This window comes from Cupressus sempervirens, chromosome 8 (assembly GCF_028749045.1).
Source record: "Cupressus sempervirens isolate cs-2001-9-10 chromosome 8, ASM2874904v1, whole genome shotgun sequence".
NCBI lineage: Eukaryota > Viridiplantae > Streptophyta > Pinopsida > Cupressales > Cupressaceae > Cupressus > Cupressus sempervirens.
In genome coordinates this window covers 825542523-825562651 of record NC_143125.1, presented here as the reverse complement: position 1 = coordinate 825562651, position 20129 = coordinate 825542523, and the positions used below count along the sequence as shown (strand labels likewise).

Here is a 20129-nt window from a genome sequence, read left to right as displayed (position 1 = left end):
GCTTTGGAAAAAGATTAGTGAGATCTATCAAGCGAAATTACTTGTGAATAAGATTTTCTTGAGGAAGAAGTTGTATTCCTTGAGAATGGAAGAAGGTGGACAAATTTCTTAGCATCTGGAAAGGTTTAATATGTTGGTGACTCAATTGACCTCAGTAGGGGTGCCAATGGATGAAGAAGAAAGGTGTCAAATCTTGTTATGTTCATTGCCAGACTCATGGGATAGTCTTGTGATGGCTATAGGGAGCACTTCAGTTGTCTTGAAGATGGAGGATGTTGTTGGTTCTCTACTTTCTGAGATGAGAAGGAAGGTCTCTCTGAATACCAAAGAGGCTTTGAGTTTTCGTGGAAGAACAAAAGAAAGAGGCAAGAACGAAAAGTAGCATGGCCATTCTAAGTCCAAAAATAAGGGGAGATCGAAATCCCCTAGTAAGTTCAAGGCAATCTGCTGGAATTGCGGCAAACCTGGACACTTCTGAAAGGACTGCAAAGAGGAGAAGAAAAAGAAGAAGAAGAAGAAGCAAGATTCTGATTCTGAGTCTGAGAAGGAAGATGGAGAGGCTTTCATTGCAGCCTTGGCCACTCATGCAGGCAAAAATGCATGGTTAATAGATTCAGGTGCATCTTTCCACATGACTCCTAATAGGAACTAGTTTAGTAAGTATGAAAATTTTGATGGTGGTAAGGTGTATTTGGGTGATAATTTAGTACTTGATATTGTTGGTCATGGAAGTATTCGTGTGAAATTTTTTGACAGTAGAATTAGAAGATTTGATGGTGTCTTGCATATCCCTGGACTAGCAAGGAATTTGTTATCTGTTAGTAAGCTAATAGATGCGGGTGTGCATGTACAATTTTATGAAGCAGGTGTAAAAATGGTGAGAGGCGCTATGGTAATAGCAAGAGGAAGTAGATTGGGTACATTGTACCAACTTGATGCACACACAATCAAGCGCAATAGTACTTCTGATAAGATTGTGAAAAAGACTACTCAGTTGGAGAAGGCGAGAGTTTCTCTTTCAATAGATGGTTGTGGTTTTTGGGTACTCAAGGGTGCTCTGTCTACTGAATCAAAGTTACCTACAGAGAAGACTATGTTATGGCACTAGAGACTTGGCCACATAGGTGAGAAGGGCCTACAAACCTTGAAAAATAAGAACCTTGTTGATGGGTTGAATGACTGCAATCTTGAGTTTGATTTTTGTGAGCATTGTATCTATGGTAAACAAAATTGCATTCAGTTTTAATCGAGTTCTCATAAGTCTTCATGTATTTTGGATATAATTCATTCATATGTATTTGGTCTAGTTGATGTTCCTTCTATTGGTAGATTAGTTTATTATGTTTCTTTCATTGATGATTTTAGTAGAAGAACATGGGTTTATTTCCTTAGGAGTAAAGCTGAAGTTTTCAGTCGTTTCAAAGAATTTAAAGCAATGGTTGAATTGCAGACTGGAAAGAAAATAAAATTCTTGAGAACTAATAATGGTGATGAATTTTGCTCCAATATTTTTGACACATTTTGTAAAGATTGTGGTATTAAAAGAGAGAAGACAACTCCGTGTTCTCCATAGCAGAATGGAGCTACAGAAAGAATGAACAGGACCTTGATGGAGAAGGCTAGGGACTATGCTGAGTGGTGTTGGACTAGAACAAAAGTTTTGGGCTAAAGCTATAGCCATTGCCTGCTACCTGATAAACAGGTCTCCTACATTAGCTCTTGTTGATAAGATGCCAATGGAAGCTTGGTCGGGCCACAAGCCTTCACTTAGACATCTGAGAGTGTTTGGTTGTGAGGCATATGCTCATGTGCCAAAGGAGAAGCGAACAAAATTGGACAACAAAGTTGTCAAATGTATCTTCATCGGATATAGTTATGGTGTGAAAGGATACAAGCTTTGGGATCCTGTTGCACAAAAGTTATTTTATTCCAGAAGTGTTATTTTTAGAGAAATTAAGCCTTCTTCTGTTACAGTGTAGCCAGAACAAATTTAAAAAATGAAAGATTTGATTCAACTTCGTGCTACACCTGAGAAATTTGACTCAAGGCCCTTAGAAAGACAAGATGTTGAAGAGAGCTCTACGAGTTCTGAATCATCAAAGGAAGAGGGAGAACCTGAACCTCTTGAACCTGAACCAGATCTTGTTCAAAGATCTACTAGACAAAGGAAACCACTTGAAAGGTATGGGTATTCTCCTGATGATTGGAGGTGCATATTTGCATTGAATACTAACATTGATGAACTGAGATCTGTAGAAGAGGCTCTTGGTATGAATGATTCAGAGTCTTGGAAAATAGCCATGGATGAAGAAATGGTAGCTCTTAAGAGGAATCGAACATGGGACCTTGTACCATTGCCTGAAGGACGGAAGCCTGTTGGTTGTAAATGGGTGTTCAAAAGGAAGATGGGTTTAGATGGAAGCATTGAGAAGTATAAAGCACGTTTGGTTGCAAAAGGTTACTCTCAAGTTGAGGGAGTAGATTATGGTGAGATTTTTTCTCCAGTAGCCAAAATGACATCCATTAGATTTTTGCTTTCTATTGCAGCAGCTTATGATCTAGAGATTGAGCAAATGGATGTGAAAATTGCTTTCCTTCATGGAGATTTGGAGGAAGAAATTTACATGTCACAGCCAGAGCACTATGTGGTGAAAGGTAAAAGTTATTTGGTCTGTAAATTGAAGAAATCCTTGTATGGTTTAAAACAGAGTCCTAGGATGTGGTACCAGAAGTTTGATACATATGTGTTGAGTTTGGGATTTGTGCAATCTAAATATGATCATTGTATATATTTCAAATCTGATGGTAATGGTTTCCTAGTTATTTCCTTGTATGTCGATGACATGTTGTTTATTGGCAAAGGAAAAGGTTTGATTTTAGAGTTAAAATCTCAACTCTCAATAAAGTTTGAAATGAAAGATCTTGGTGCAGCTAGGCACATTCTGGGAATCGAGATTATATGAGATAGAAGGAATAGAAAGCTTTGGCTAGGCCAAAGTAAGTATGTTGGTAGTATTTTGAAAAGATTCAATATGTAGGATGCAAGACCATTGAGTGTTCCTATTACTATGGGAACAAAGCTTTCTAGCTCACAGTGTCCTACATCCCCATTGGAGATGGAAGAGATGAGTCGAGTACCATATCAGAGTGTTGTTGGAAGTTTGATGTATGCTATGGTTTGTACAAGACCAGACATTGCCCAAGCAATGGGAGTACTTTCCCATTATATGTCTAATCCAGGAAGAGCACATTGGGATGCAGTAAAAAGAGTTTTTAGATACTTGCAGGGTACCTCAGAGTACTCAATATGTTTTCATGGAACAGGAAGTGAGCATTCCTTGGATATTCGAGGCTATGTGGATTCAGACTAGGTTGGTGATGTTGATAGAAGAAGATCCACTAGTGCATATGTGTTTACACTATTTGGTGGTGCAATCAGTTGGATGAGTAAGCGACAGGCTGTGGTCGCTTTGTCCACTACTGAGGCAGAGTATATGGCAGCTACTCATGCCTGCAAAGAAGCCATCTAGCTAAAGAGATTGTGTTCAAATATAGAGTTCAAATAGGGTGCAGTGACAATTTATAGTGACAGCCAGAGTGCAATCTGCCTAGCGAAGAACCCAACTTTTCATGCGAGGACCAAGCACATTGATGTACAATATCATTTTGTGAGAGATATGATTGAGGACGGCAAGGTGAAGCTAAAAAAGGTAGAGACTTTGGTAAATGTTGCTGATGCATTAACTAAGCCCATGAGCACAAAAAAATTTAGATGGTGTTCAGAGTCTATGGGCTTCTCGGCCCCTAGCAATTAAGTCCATGATATTTCGGATCCCCTGACTCTTGCAATGTGTTTGACAAGTGGGAGAATGTTGAGAAACATGTGTCTCAACCTTGCAATCCTTTCTTGGAAAATTCCAAAATTTGTTTGTGGAAGTTTTCCACTTGTTTATGCATTGGAAAATGGTTAGTGAGCTGTTAAAATGAGTCTTGTCCATATTAGAATATAGGTAGGTCATTTTTAGAGCCTTGATGACTCATTTTGTGACTTTTATGGGGGTCTAGACTAAGAGACAAAATTGTGGACGGGATTACTATTTTAACCAGGTTGTTTTTCCATATTGGAAATGTAAATGTCAAAAATGGGTAACATGTGGCATGGTAGTTTTGCCCATGGTTTTGTAAAACCATAAGTGGTTTCTAGGTTGTAAAATCACTATAAAAGGAGGGCTTGGGGAGGTGTTTGTGTAATTGAGTTCAGTTTGCAAGACTGGTGCTAGAAGGAGTCTCTCCGAGTTCGAGTTGTGGTGATGCGCTCCTGTAAGAACTTGCATTGCAAGTGTATTGTAATCATCTTGGTTTGATAATACATTGTGCGGGTTTTGGAGGGTGGGGTTTTTCTCCCGAAAGGGTTTCTCCACGTTAATCACTATGTTGTGTGTTCTTTGTTATTTTGATTATGTTATTATGCATTTCTTGAGATGTTTGCAATAGTTACTTGAATTTTCATAATCGTCCTCTCAAAGGTTAGCGTAGGAAGCGATTCTGTGCACCTTTGCTTCCTTACAATTATTACATTCACAAACTACTATTAATAAAGTAATACATGAAGAATATATCTTCTATTATTTTTCCTATAAACATCAACATAATGAAGTAATTTATTGTTTTAATGTCAATATTTTTTCTTTAAAACACAATTTTTTTATTTATTTTTAATGTATATTGCATAGTCTATTTTTAAAATTTTAATTCTACTTTCATATTTAAAAAATCACAATAATAGCAAAACAAATACAAGCATCCTCAATTTAAAATTTAACATTATCATTTAAAATATAAAATATTATTATTTAAAATTAATATTTTTATTAATTGTTAATGATTAGCAAGTTATATATTACATTTTCTTTATTATTTTACTCTACATAGTGCTTGGTAAAAAATGTTCAACATATAATTAATTTCTATTATATTATTTTATAATACGTACTATAATACTAAAATATTATATAGTACATAATTGAAAAGTAATAATTGTATTATATATCTATCTTTTTAGCTCTAATTTCCTATATATATATATATATATATATATATATATATATATATATATATATATATATATATATATATATATATATATATATATATATATATATATATATATATATATATATATATATATATATATATATATATATATATATATATATATATATATATATATATATATATATATATATATATATATATATATATTCATTATTATAATATTTAATGATTGTTTCTATTACAATACAGTCTAAGGGCAAGTACATGCCACTATGTGGCACCTTTTTTAAAATAATTTATGTCCCCTTTATATTCTCTTACAAACTAGTCATACTACTAGAGCCAAAAACTTGGCCCATAGCTTTTCCTATTTGCTTCATCAACACTTTCCAATTTTCTTTGACCAGTACAAGAAGTAGATTTTTCAAAGGTTTGTTCATTTTCAACTTGTTGAAATTAATTAATTAGATTTTGTAAGGATCTTTCATTTTTTCTATTTAAGGAGACATCAACACTCTCTCCTAAACAAGGGTTGAATTTGTTGCACACCTTCTTCATGGAAGAACTTTTTGCAATCAACTTTGTGTGGATTTGGTATTAGTTGTGGGTAGATGAATTTACATTGGATTCGTGTATTGAAAGGGAGAATGGACAATTTGGAGAGATGCCCATGTGAGGTATTACTTCCAAGGAAATGAAGATAATCTTGTGCACGTGTTTCAAATTTCATTTTGAGAGCTTGTGATAACTTCAAATGTTCGTTTTTAATTGTTTCTTGTCTAGAATGGGCTTCACTAATTGAATATTATAATAGATAATAGATTTCTATGGCTCTTAAAATCTTGAAGGTTAGGTTTATGAAGTTATTCATTTTGTAAAGGAATCAATGTCATTTTATGAATAGAGGAGGAATCCTTCTTCTCCATCCAATCATAGTAACACTAATCAACAATAGTGCATAGTCAAAATATTTTTTAAATCTATTTGTAGCATTCCTTATAATGAGTTGGTAAAATTTTTATGGCAATTCCCTAATTTATATGTCATATTGTCATATGTTAGACAAAATTGAGAATAAAAATCATTTTATTTTTCTTCCCTAATAAGGAATATCAATATCAATGCAATCTATGCCAACACTTGAACATATTTCTTGGTAGGAACTATGTTGCACTACAACTCTTGATATATGTCTTGAATACTCATTTAGGAAAAAGTAAGGAAGTCTAACTTTATTTATTTTTCATGGTTTAATACACATTGAGGAAAAAGAAATGAATAGAATTTGTCTTTTCAACATTTTCATATTGTAGAGCCCATACTCCAATTTTATTAATTTATCTTAACCATTCAATCTATTGTTAAAGTGTTATTAAATAATGCAATGACCATAAGTTTTCATGTCTATGCTCAAGATAATAAAATATTGGATTGTTATTAGAGTTTTTGAAGTGTAGATATAATCAATTTACCTTAGTTTTAAACTAAGGTTCTTAATATTATATTGAATAAAATTACAACTAGCTAGATTATATATTATATATTTATATAATATATATAGATAAAGCCGAGAGATATCAAGGCTCTAATTTTTCGTGGTGATAATATTTTACAAAATAAACTAAAGCCTCAATATCTTTAGCCTTTATCTATATATCTTATATAAATATAATATATATAGCTAGTAGCATCAGGAGGGGACATTTCAAATAAAATTCTAATATTTATTATATACTATTATAATAGTACATTAATGAATTGTAATATAGATTTGTATAAAATTTTAATTATATATTTACTTTTCTAAGACAATTAGTTTTTAATTGGAAAAATAAGTCTAATTTAATATAGGGTTGAGGTTGGGGTTGCTTTGTTCAATATTAAAAATGGTCAATTTGAGTAGGATTGAGGTTCTATTTGGTTTAGGGACAAGGTTCACTTAGTTTTTTTTTTAGTTTGCTTGATATGGTTAGGTTGAAAAAGGATTTTATTTTATTTTAATATTAGGATTATATTTTAATTAAATGCTAGGTTATGGCTCATTTTGATTTAGTGTTAGGGTTAGGAATATATGTAGAATTGGATTTTAATAGGATTATACATAGAGTAAAAATTAGTTTTAGATTTAAAAATTTAACCTAATTGAAGGTATGGGTTAGTACTCAATATGGCTTTTTAATCAATTCGGGTTAGGGTTATCTTTCATTTTGGTTTTGTATTATCATTTAATTTGGTTTAGTAGAAAACACATTGTTCAATTATGTTTAGTAATATGGGTTGAATTTATTTTAAGGTCACCATAAATTTAGTTTATCATTATAATTTGATTTCATTTAGTGTATGTTTGAGTTTATTTAGCGTTAAATCTAGAGTCCAAATTAATTTAGTGTTAAGGCTAGGGTTCAATTTAATTTAGTTTTAGGTTAGGGTTCGCTATTACTTTATTTTTTATCAAATTTAAAGTTATGATGAATCAATTTGGGTGGGAATTTAGTCACTAATAAGGTTCACTTTCTAATGAAGTACAAGGCAGGAGAATCTCAAAAAGAGATGTCCAAGCCCCAAAAAATGACTACACAATGAAAACAAGACAACAAAGCAGCAATAATACAAGATCTGATACCAAATCACAACTATTTATTCATAAAATAACTGATTACATAGAATATGCCCAATTGTAAGGCCTTTCGAGTTAGGGCCAAATACAAACAACAATTACAAACAACAGTGTTGCAAGATCTCACAAGATCCAACTTAAAAACTCAATCCCAAGCCTAGCTAGTCCAAATCCATATCTAGATAAGAACACCAAGAAAAATTCACAACTGTACCCTTATGTCCACCAAGCAATCCTCTAGTTCTTAAGCCACAACCCTAGCTCTTCAAAATGTGTATCGACACTCATCCCCTTCTCCAAGTTGGAATGAATAATCCTCCTTCAAAGACTCTACAAGACCCCTTACTTATACCCAACTACGCCTCAAGTCAACCTAGTTCATTACAAACTAAATTAAATCTCTTACATTAAATATAGGTTAAGCCACAAGTTGGCTCACAAACAACTTGGCACCAACAAAAACCAAGACCAATTAGAGTGTCAGCAAAACAAAGCTGAACACCAATAAATTCCCAAGCATCATCAAGATTGCAGTACAAACATATATATATATATATATATATATATATATATATATATATATATATATATATATATATATATATATATATATATATATATATATATATATATAAGAGCATGTCGAGCTCCAAAACCTTGTTGAACACCAAGACCTTCCCGGACGGCATAAAATTGCATATTTAAGAAAAGCTTGAACATTGTACAGGACAACTCTAGGTGGTAGTTTATAGTTTGCCTTGCAAATTACTACAATGAAGGTGCCCATGTGGGTTAGCATATTGTACTTGTGAATTCTACAATTCCGCATTTCCAATGCAAATAAGAAGTCTATATTTTGTTCTCATGTTTGTTGATTATTTCTTTGTTTATGTTATAAGTTTATGTTACTAAGGTGAGTACCCTTCATCAAGTTTATCCTTCCTTTCAGCACCCAATCGATTTCCAACCTACATGTGAGTTCTTTGAAGGTAGATTAGAGTTTAGATTTATGTATTCGAGTGTTCCATTGATGTTTTCTACAATTGTGGGTAGAGTTGTAATCCTAGTTCTATCTCGATGCATCACACCCCCTTTCCCTTTCTGCATTTTTAAATCTTTATTCTTCTTCTCCTTTTTCCTCTCAACTAGTGGTTTAGGTGTACTCTGATAGTAAGAAAATCGACCTTCTCCGGTGATTCAGCCTTAGAGCACAAATCCCACGCTTGGAGGTTGTTTCCATTTTACACAAGGTCGCTTGAGGTTCATACCTCAAACAAGGGTGCATACTTTTGTGTCAACAGAGCCCATTGGTGAAATTTGGGTGCTACATAGACAGTGTTCAACGGATAAAGTGGCTTTGTTCAAAAATATCTAAAATAAAAATAAAAATTAGTGAACACTGATATGCATTTACTTCTCCATTTACCAAAGAGAACCAGACATTAATAGCTCTGTATGTACACTCAGATTTATATGCTTTCCAACTGCAAGATTGTGAAAGATTTCATATTAATATATAACAAACCTCTCACTCAAACTATCAACATCTGAAAACTATCAATTGGCAAATCTCCTCTGGAAATTGTTAGCATCTGCTAACTATTAAGAACCTCACAGTTTAACAGCATCAATGTAATTATTTAATAGTGAGAACCTTGTTCTAAGCAAAACCTCATCCATAATATAGCCTACCCCTAGTTTATATAAACAAAATTAGTAATAAAGATATTATTAGCCAAATAACTTATGTAGAAAACATGCAGCACTGTGCTTTAGTGAACTCCAAAACAACTAGAAATATAAGAAAATTTCAACAAATAAATCTGGAGTATGTCCTTCATATTTAAACTATGGAGCCTACTCTAGAAGTAAAATTCTATGGACCATCAATTCAAAATATATATATTTATTAAAATTGCTAGCCTCTGTTTATATTTTCAGTCCCTTACGTCTATTTTTAATCTATTGTTGAACATTAATATATTTATCTTATCTTATCTAAGTCTGGAAATTTTATCAGATTTCTTATTATGATAAGTACAGTTCTATAAATCATTCATTTAGAAAATTAATTATATTAAAGGTTACAAGTCTACAATATTTATCAACTTTCTCATTGCAGAAATCTAACTTATGTAAATCCCATGTGTTTGATACTAAAAAACCATCAGCTACAATTTTAAGAGTTTGCACACTGATTTTACTAGCGGCTTTTAATATAAGTTGAACATGTATTATATCGGTGTCCGTAGATCCTAACGAATGCCAACCTACTACTCCAGGAGAGCAAATATTTTGTAAAAGGCCTCAATAACTTTTGCTTCTTCACCTGTCACTGCCATTGCTCTGCTATTTGGAAGATTTTGATACTTTTCATATCTCATTTGGAAGTCTACAATAGAAAAATTTGAATCTTGTATGAACACCGCTATATGTACATGTGCCCCCTCCTCAAAATGATCCTTCTCTCCTTGCACCTCAAAATAACACAACAAACTTGGAAAGTTCGAAGTTAGCTTTTGCCGATCAAACACCTCCTTCCATTCCATCAATGTAAGATCTGGAAACTCCAAAGAGTTTGAAATTTGTTGTACAAAAGCAGACACCCATCCTTCTATCTCCATCCGGCAGGGAAATTCCTGTAAATAGAGTTCATTATAATACAAAAATTATATAACGATCTGTTAATAAACATGAGAAGTTCATTATAATAATAATAATAATAATTGCTATTGTAATCAGACTGATTTACCTTCATAGACTGAATAATGGGCTTTATGATTGATATTGTGTGACATCTAACACTCAATTTTTTTAATTTATCCGCCTTCTCCAAACTCTGTATTCCTAACAGCTCCCAACTAGTTTCTACTTCTAACTTCTCCAATGATCTGCAATGTTGGATACCATCTATTCTGGATACCTTTGGGCAATGCATTATTGTAAATTCCTTGAGAAGAGTCAGATTTGCAAAAGTTGGGAGTTCATCCAACTCAGAACACCCAGATATATGCAGTTGACGAAGGTTTACCACACCTCCAATGCATCTAATGTTCTTGAGCACTTTACAGTCAGTCAGTGATATTGTGGTAATTGATGCCGGCAAGTTTCTGATCTCCACCAATTGGGCATTCCCAGAAATATACATGCTCTTAAGGTTGGGACAGCAATCTTCAGAAATGGATATTTCAGACAAACACGTCTCAGATAACTTTAAAGATTTCAATTCAAGAAGTGAAAATGCCACTGCTCCGAAAGGCAATTCTCTGACCCCTGAAAGTATTATTTTTATGCTCTCTAAATGTTTGAGGCCCCAGATACAGTGAGGTGTATATTCCAATTTCTTGCAATTGATGATATAGAAACATGTCAAGCAGGACAAGTTTGCAAGAGATGATGGCAGTCTTGTCAACAGTGCACAACCAATATAGAGACACGTCAAACAGGACAGATTTCCAAGAGAATTCGGCAAGCTTGTCAACAGATGGCTACTAATTGATAGGTGGTTCAACTTGCCGAGTAGACCAATGTCATTTGGCAAATACCTCAAGCTGGGACAATGTGCACCGAGAGATTTCAGAGACAACTGATTTGTAATTTGACAAGGCAACTCCTCTACTTCCTCACAAAAATTGAGGTCGAAGATTTCCAGCTTTGTTATGTTTTCCAGCATGTCTGGCCTAAGCTTGAGCTTCTTGCAATGTCTTAAACATAGAAATTCCAAATGTATCAGATGCTTAAAAGAAACAGACAGCATCCTTAACGCTTCGCAATTATACAACTTTACATGGCGCAGATTTGTTAGCTTTCCGAAATGATCCGGTAGTGAAGAAACTTTAACAAAACTAGTTAATTCCAAGTGCTCCAAAGATTGGAGATCACAAAAATCTTCCGGCAGACTGCAACAGGAAGACCCATTGCTGAATTTTACTTTTTTTCAAATGCTTAAGACGCCCTATTGAAGCAGGAACCTTTAACAATCTAGTTCTAGAAGTGGCCACATAAGACATATTCAGCTCTATCAGCTTCAAAGGCGGCTGCAGACAAACATAATTTTATTTTAATTATAAATCCTCAAACATTAAATTTAAATTGTTTTCTTTTAAAGCAAACATAGAGAAAGGTACTCACTGTCACATTCTCTCCCCAAAGCTCTTGTAAGTCTTCCGAAGAAATTTCCAACACAGTTAAATTTCTCCATGGAAGCCATGAAGGAAGATTCATGTGGGGAAGCCTATCCCATTGAAGCCACACAAGGTCTTGAGATAGTGAACCGACTTCTTCTGTAAGTTCATTTCCACTAACAAGAATCTCTGGGCCAAGGGAAGATCTAGGACGTTTAAGCCATTTCTTCGAGGTTCCAACGAGTGTTTTCAACATAATTTGTGATTTTAAAGCATCAGAACTTATTCCCCTGATTGGGGTTCTTGCCTGAATGGAAAAACCAGCAATATAAATTGTTAAAGATAAATTTCTCATTCATTTTAAATACTAAATTTTCCCACTGTCCAGATTGATTGAGATTAAATACCTAAGGCATCACCTAATTATTTATTGATAATTATTTGCATCTCACCTTACAATTTATCTGAATCTGCTGTGGAAACCAATAACGGCATGGCAAACGGGTAGTGGCAATCTCTCTTCCCATATCACGAAGATGATCGTGCATCCTTATTTTCTGTGTGTCTCCACCGCCATCCCAGAAACTTATATTCTCTTTGTGCACTTCCACGAGACATTTACTCACAAGTGTTTCTAAACCATGCAGACCACTCCAGCCGGATCCATCCCACACCGCAATGGCCACACTTGTCTCTTGCCCAATGGGAAAACAAGCAACATCCAAAAACATCTCTTGCTCTTCCTTATCCAGTGCATCGAAGCTTACTTTTAGCCTCTGAATGATGTCAGTGGGCAATATTCTTGATATTTTGTTTAGTTGAGATTGCCAATAATCCTTAGATTTTCTTCCATGCAACTGCCCACCTATCACTTTAAGGGACAGAGGTAATCCACTGCAGGCTGCTAAGAAACCTTCAACTAAAATCTCAAATCCAGACAATGGAGAGGGCTGCAGGAATGCGTGCCAACAGAAAAGCTGCATGGCTTGCATATCATTCAATCCGGGCATTTTATATATTGAAGAGATATCCCATGACGTAAGGACCCCCAGATCCCTGGTTGTGACAATCACAAGACTGTCAGATCCAAAGTTGTTGAGATTTGGCAGTAGAGCATCTAGCTGGTCGATGTGATCTACATCATCTAAAACAATGAGTGCACGAACATATCTCAAACAATTTGACAAAATTCTTTTTCCATCTTCTACATTGTCGAAATAAAAATTAGAGATACCGAAGTCCTCAAGAAGTCTTTTTTGCTTCTTGTGCAAATTACTCTGACCCGCTGTTCGGACATCAAAAATAAAACTACTCCTTTCAAACGATGAACATTTCCTATTGAACAACTCTTTTGCCAACGTGGTTTTCCCACTACCTCCCATGCCCACAATCCCCTCAATTCTTATATTGTTGAGCTTCTGAGCAGAGTGGGCACAATTTCTCTCAAAGTTTTCTACATTTTCATCCATTCCAACAGGATGTTTGGCTACCTCAAATGGAACTCTTTTCATCGCTCTCACTACACAATTCACTACACTCTTCAACACCTTCCCCTCATCCCTAAACATTTGCAAGACAAAAATAAATACCCGAAGAAAGGGGATGGGAAAAAATACATTGCTCAATCAACTGTCATGATGTTTAAAGGAATAGATGTATATCTTGCAATGAAAGAAAGGAAACGGAGTATTTAATACTTACCCACTATTATCATTAATCAGAAACCCCGAGTGAAATGAAACGTCCTGTAGCGCTTGCATCCACTCTCGAAGCTTTTGAGGGGTGTACCTACCCTTCTCCTGGTGTTTGGAGAATGCATCAGCATAGACTCCTTTTCCCTGAGCAATCCATCTGAGGTCAGAGGGATCAACATAATAGAAAATGGGAATGATTTTTGTGCCAGTTCTGAGCATGAAGGAAAGCTCGGCTAGACACCAAGGGGATTGGGCATAGCCGTGAGAAAAAATGGCGATATGTGTTAATTATTGTTAGTTGGACAGCTGTTATTTCTGACTCAGAAATAGCAGCACTATTTATGGGTAGCTTGGACAGCTATTCGTCCTTATCTATGAATAGCGGTTGTATTTATGGGTGGTTTGGACAGTTGTTTGTCCACTTGCCAAAAAATTAGTAAATGGTTATTATTTACTAATTTTAGTGATTCCTTTTGGACACTTTGCAACCAATTCTATTATTGGCTGTCGAGTTGTCTTAATCTCAGCCGTTGGTTAGATTTAATCTCGGTCGTTGGTTTACCAACAGGAGTAGTATAGAAAGGGGTCATTGGGTCATTTGGATAAGAAGCTTTTGTGAAGCAGTTTGCAGTGTTAGCAAACAGTCTTGCAGTGTTAGCAAGGGCGCAGTGTTAGCGCGAGAATAGCAGTGAGAATATCAACAGGAGAAATTAGGAGGTTGTCGGAGTTCTGTCAGTGAGAGGCAAGGAATTTTGTATCTCTTGATTTGCTGAAGTTTAATATAATTCCTCATCTGTAGAACTGGTTTTCCCTTAGGATTTTTTCCAGAGACAATTTGTCTGAAAATATTGTGTTGATTGTGTTGCACATTTCTTTCCGTATTTTAAGTGAAGTTGCAGTTGTGTTATTTTTCGATATTAGCTGGAAATTTGTTTTCAATAGTTTAATAATCGTTTATGATAGGAGATTAATAATCAGTGACTGCAATAGTTTGATTTTTCACATGGTATCAGAGCGTTGTTAAGGGTAGAAGAGATTTGCCCTAGGAAAGAAATTTTGATCTCTTTAGATTTATTATTGCTCTAAACCCTTGAGATGGCTTCAGCTGGTTTGAGAGATCAGGATAGATTGGATGGTGCCTCAAATTTTGGTGTCTGGAAGGCCAGAATTTTCTTATTGTTGGAAGAGAATGGTATCAAGGATTATGCTACCAGTGGTGTACCTGTACCAACGGATGCAACACAGCTTGCAGCATATAGGAAGAACGATGCCAAAGTGAAGAGGATTATCCTTGATGGTGTCAAGGATCATATTGTTCCACATATCTCAGAGCTAGATACAGCAAAGAAGATGTGGGATGCCATTCTAAATCTGTACCAGAATGCTACCACCAACAGGAAGTTGATTCTCAGAGAGAAGCTAAAGAATACCCAGATGAATCAGGGAGAAGACGTCACAAGTTACCTCACCAGGCTTAGACTTGTCAAGGATGAGTTAGCAGCTATTGGAGATAGCCCTAGTGATGATGAGCTAGTGAGAATAGCCCTAAATGGGTTTACTAAACAATGGAGTGTCTTTTTTCAAGTTGTCAGTGGACGAGATACTTTACCGAGTTGGGATCGACTATGGACTGATTTCACTCAAGAGGAGTTTAGACTAAGTCTTGTCAATGGGGTCAACAAGAGTCAGAAAAATGAAGTGGAACAAGAGAACGTTGCCCTAGCGAGTAAAGGGAAAGCAAAGAAGGGATCTAGCAAAGGATCAAATTCACAAAGTGAAAAGAAGAAGAAGGACCTTTCTAAGGTCAAATGCTTTGGATGTCACGAGTTTGGCCACTATGTCAGTGATTGCCCAGAGAGGAAGAAGGGTAAGAAGCAGGTGGCAACTTCAGCAAGTGCAGAAGAACTCTCCAGTAGAATGGAAGATGAGTTTGCACTCATAGCTTGTATGGTTAGCTCAACCTCACAGTGTGTTTGGTATATAGATAGTGGGGCGTCATTTCATATGACAGGAGTTAGAGAGTACTTCTCCAGTTACAAGGAGGAGGACACCAACATCCAAATTTCTATAGGAAATTTGTCCAAACTCAACCCTGTTGGGAAAGGGACTGTTCAGTTTCAGAGGGAGAATGGAAAGATAATTCCACTTCATGATGCGTTATATGTGCCAGGCTTAGGTATGAATTTGATTTCTGTATCTGTTCTTCAGGATAGGGGGTATAATGTACTCTTTAGAGGGACACATGTGTTGATTAAGCACAAGGATTGGAAATCACCCATAACTATTGGAGTTAGGAGTGGTCGCCTTTATAGATTGCAGTTTGATACTCCTAAGACACTTATGAGCAACAATAATCTTAGAGATCTTGGAGAGCTATGGCATAGGAGGATGGGCCATATTCATCATGGAGCACTTACATTGCTTCGTGAGACCGTGATAGGTGTTCCAGAGGTGAGCACAGAGCATGACAATGTATGTAAGGGATGTGTGTTGGGAAAGTTTGTGAAAGCATCTTTTCCAAGGAGTGACACCAGATCTAAGGGTGTTCTTAATCTAGTACATTCAGATGTTTGTGGACCGATGTCAACGAAATCTCTCAGAGGATATGAGTACTATGTTACTTTTATTGATGACTTCTCTAGAAAGACCTGGATATACTTCTTGAAAACTAAAGATGAGGTTTTCAGTCGATTCCAAGAGTTCAAGGCTCTTGTGGAGAACTCGACAAGAAAGAAGATAAAGGTTCTTAGGTCAGACAATGGAGGCGAGTATAAAGGAAATGTCTTCCAGGAGTTCTGCACTAGAGAAGGAATCAAGAGAGAATGGACTGTTCCTTACAATCCACAGCAAAATGGAGTTGCTGAGAGGAAGAACCGTTCTATATCGAAGGCAGCAAGAGCTATGCTACATGACCAAGACATGCCCCATTACTTATGGTCAGAGGCGTGTAATACAGCAGTCTACATTCAGAATAGAGTTCCACACAAGGTGCTAGGGAAGATGACACCAGAGGAGGCTTTCACAAGGAAGAAGCCAGATGTTAGTCACTTCAGGATATTCGAGAGTTTGGCATATTGCCATATTCCTGGCGATACACGTACAAAGTTAGATCAGACTGCAGAGAGGGGGTACTTTGTTGGGTACAGTGAGACCTCAAAGGCATACAGGATTTTCATTCCAGGGACTAAAAGAGTTATTGTCAGACGGGATGTCAAGTTCATGGAGGACAAGGCATTCAAGAGATCCAGAGATTTGCCAGCAGATGATCAGAGTGAGTAGCCAACAGAAGCTCCAAGACCAAGTCAAGGGCAGCAAAGCTCAAGTACAGTTACCAGTACGAGTGTAGACTCAATTAGTGAAGATTCACAGAGTATGGAGCAACGGGTGCAATAGGAAATGCATATAGAAGACTTAGAGGTTGACATTTCATCCTCTACAGTTGGCAGCAGGAACCATCTAGTTCCAGATACACAAAGGGATACTCAGGAGTTTGTGGGAGCTCATAGGAAGAGTACTAGACAGCAAAGACAATCAGCCAAGTTCAATGACTATGTGGCATTAGTTAGTCAGTTGGTAGATAGTGAGCCTTCTAGCTATCAGGAAGCTGCAGAACATCAGGTATGGCGAGATGCTATGGTTGAGGAATATTCTTCAATAATGCAGAATGATGTGTGGGAGGTAGTACCTAGACCAACAAATAGGGCTGTAGTTGGATCATGTTGGATCTATAAGATAAAGCACAGTGTAGATGGTAGCATCGAGAAATACAAGGCTAGGTTTGTGGCAAAGTGGTTCTCTCAGAAGGAGGGAATAGACTATGAGGAGTCATTTGCTCCAGTTGCCAGGTATACTTCTATATGAGCTGTAATCTCATTTGCTGCACAGATGGGATGGCAAATCCATCAAATGGATGTCAAGATAGCATTCTTCAATGGTGAGTTGAAGGAGGAGGTATACATAGAACAACCAGAAGGCTTTGTAGCACACAGCAAAGAGACCCACGTGTGCAGATTGAAGAAAGCATTGTACGAACTCAAGCAGGCTCCTAGAGCGTGGTATGAGCGCATTGATACATACTTGCAGAAAATGGGCTTTGTGAAGAGTGAAGCAAATGCTAACCTCTACTACTTGATGGTTAGGGGTGAGATTCTCATTCTTGTTCTTTATGTGGACGACCTATTTCTTACAGGTTCACTAGGGCTCATAGTGGATTGCAAGAGGAACCTTGCAGAACAGTTCGAGATGAAGGATTTAGGACTTATGCACTACTTTCTAGGCATGGAAGTGTGGCAAACAGATGAGGAGATTTTCCTTGGTCAAGGGAAATATTGCATTGAAATCTTGAAGAAATTCGGGATGGAGGATTGCAAAGCCATGTCTACACCCATGATCACAAATTGGAGGAAGGTAGATACATCTAAGGAGAAAGATGCAAATCCCACTTTATATAGACAGTTGATTGGTTCGCTTATGTATTTGGTCAATACTAGACCAGATATAGCATTTGCAGTTAACTCTCTTAGTCAGTTCATGGTTGAACCAAAGAGAATGTGTTGGATAGCGGCTAAGCATGTGCTACGTTACTTGCGTGGTACAGTCAAGTATGGGATCAGATATGTTCGAGGTGAAGGTATCAGGTTGATAGGCTATACTGATGCAGATTGGGCAGGAAGTACAATGGACAAAAGGAGCACTTTAGGATGTTGTTTCAGCTTGGGATCAGGAGTTGTATCTTGGTTCAGCAGGAAGCAGAAGTTTGTGGCTCTAAGTTCAGCAGAAGCAGAATACATAGCAGCTAGCATGGCGACATGTGAAGCTATATGGCTTCGGAAGTTGTTAGTAGCCTTGTTTGGTCAGAAAGTTGAGACTACTGTGATACATTGTGACAACCAGAGTTGCATCAAGTTGTCTGAGAATCCAGTGTTTCATGATAGGTCTAAACATATAGATATCAGATATCACTTCATCAGAGATTGTGTACAAAGGGGAGTTGTTCGACTACAATACATACCTACAGATGAGCAGGTAGCAGACATTCTGACGAAGGCTTTGGGAAAGGCCAAATTTATCTTCTTCAGAGATAAGATGGGTGTCATGCAGAACAGCTTCCTCGCTAAGAGGGAGTGTTAATTATTGTTAGTTGGACAACTATTATTTCTGACCCGAAAATAGCAGCACTATTTATGGGTAGCTTGGACAGCTGTTCGTCCTTATCTATGAATAGCAGTTGTATTTATGAGTGGTTTGGACAGTTGTTTGTCCACCTGCCAAAAAATTAGTAAATGGTTATTATTTACTAATTTTAGTGATTCCTTTTGGACACTTTGCAACCAATTCTATTATTGGTTGTCGAGTTGTCTTAATCTCATCCGTTGGTTAGATTTAATCTCGGTCGTTAGTTTACCAACAGGAGTAGTATAGAAAGGGGTCATTGGGTCATTTGGATAAGAAGCTTTTGTGAAGCAGTTTGCAGTGTTAGCAAACAGTCTTGCAGTGTTAGCAAGGGCGCAGTGTTAGCGCGGGAATAGCAGTGGGAATATCAGCAGGAGAAATTAGGAGGTTGTCGGAGTTCTGCCAGTGAGAGGCAAGGAATTTTGTATCTCTTGATTTGCTGAAGTTTAATATAATTCCTCATCTGTAGAACTGGTTTTCCCTTAGGGGTTTTTCCAGGGACAATTTGTCCAAAAATATTGTGTTGATTGTGTTGCGCATTTCTTTCCGTATTTTAAGTGAAGTTGCAGTTGTGTTATTTTTTGATATTAGCTGGAAATTTGTTTTCAGCAGTTTAATAATCATTTATGATAGGAGATTAATAATCAGTGACTGCAATAGTTTGATTTTTCACAATATGAAGAGATGCATGACTGATTGTTGTTTGTATCTCTAGGGGAATCAAATCGCCAACCTCGAACACTTCTGCATCGAGAAACACCCGCAATCCCAAGAGATGAAGAGTATGATAGATTGTGCTGGCAAGTTTGTGTTTCACATCGACTCCACGATGGTTGATAAAAATGTCGCATTTAAACGAAAAAGGAGATGCAGATGAAGATGCAGAGATTGGTGTAACCTGATCAAAAGCATTTCCACTCTCCATCAGATTGAATTGCGGAAGATTTGGTTTGGAGGATTTAGGCCAGGGGTTGCTTAAGGAAGCAAAAATCGTGTGAGGAGGTCAGGAAAGGTATCTACAAGAGGAAAAAATCTCTCGGGAGCTTTGCCCAAGTTCCAACCACAAAAAAATTTCAACTCTCAATTGTAATTAAATAGAATAAGATAGATGGCTTGACTTTAAGTTCCCACCATACAAATTTTCAATTGTATTTAAAGAAAATTTCAATTGTATGATAGCTGAGATAGATGTATTGACTTTAAGTTCAACTGGTCCTCGCAGCTCTCAGATATAATACTAATTTTAATAATTAAATACATTTTAGTTTTATTATTTAGTGTTCTTAATTGTAGTTTAGTATTGTATTTTTTAATTATATATCATCATATGATATAGTATTATAATATTAATTGTTAATTATATCAATATTATAAATATGCATAATATGCATTAGGAATAATATTGGACAGATAATTACAACTAACATTTCTGATAAAAATTGCCTCAAAACTTACACTTTATTAAAA

General features: G+C 36.2%; 1 pseudogene across 1 annotated transcript; it reads right to left on the bottom strand.

Moving 5' to 3' along the window:
• Positions 1 to 9945: 9945 nt before the first annotated feature.
• LOC149544944 (TMV resistance protein N-like) lies at positions 9946 to 19729 on the bottom strand (annotated as a pseudogene). The gene is made up of 6 exons (XR_016355085.1): positions 19341 to 19729; positions 13498 to 13771; positions 12249 to 13356; positions 11804 to 12103; positions 10425 to 11709; positions 9946 to 10311 (listed from the first exon to the last, which is right to left on the bottom strand). The product of XR_016355085.1 is annotated as a TMV resistance protein N-like (transcript).
• Positions 19730 to 20129: the final 400 nt, after the last annotated feature.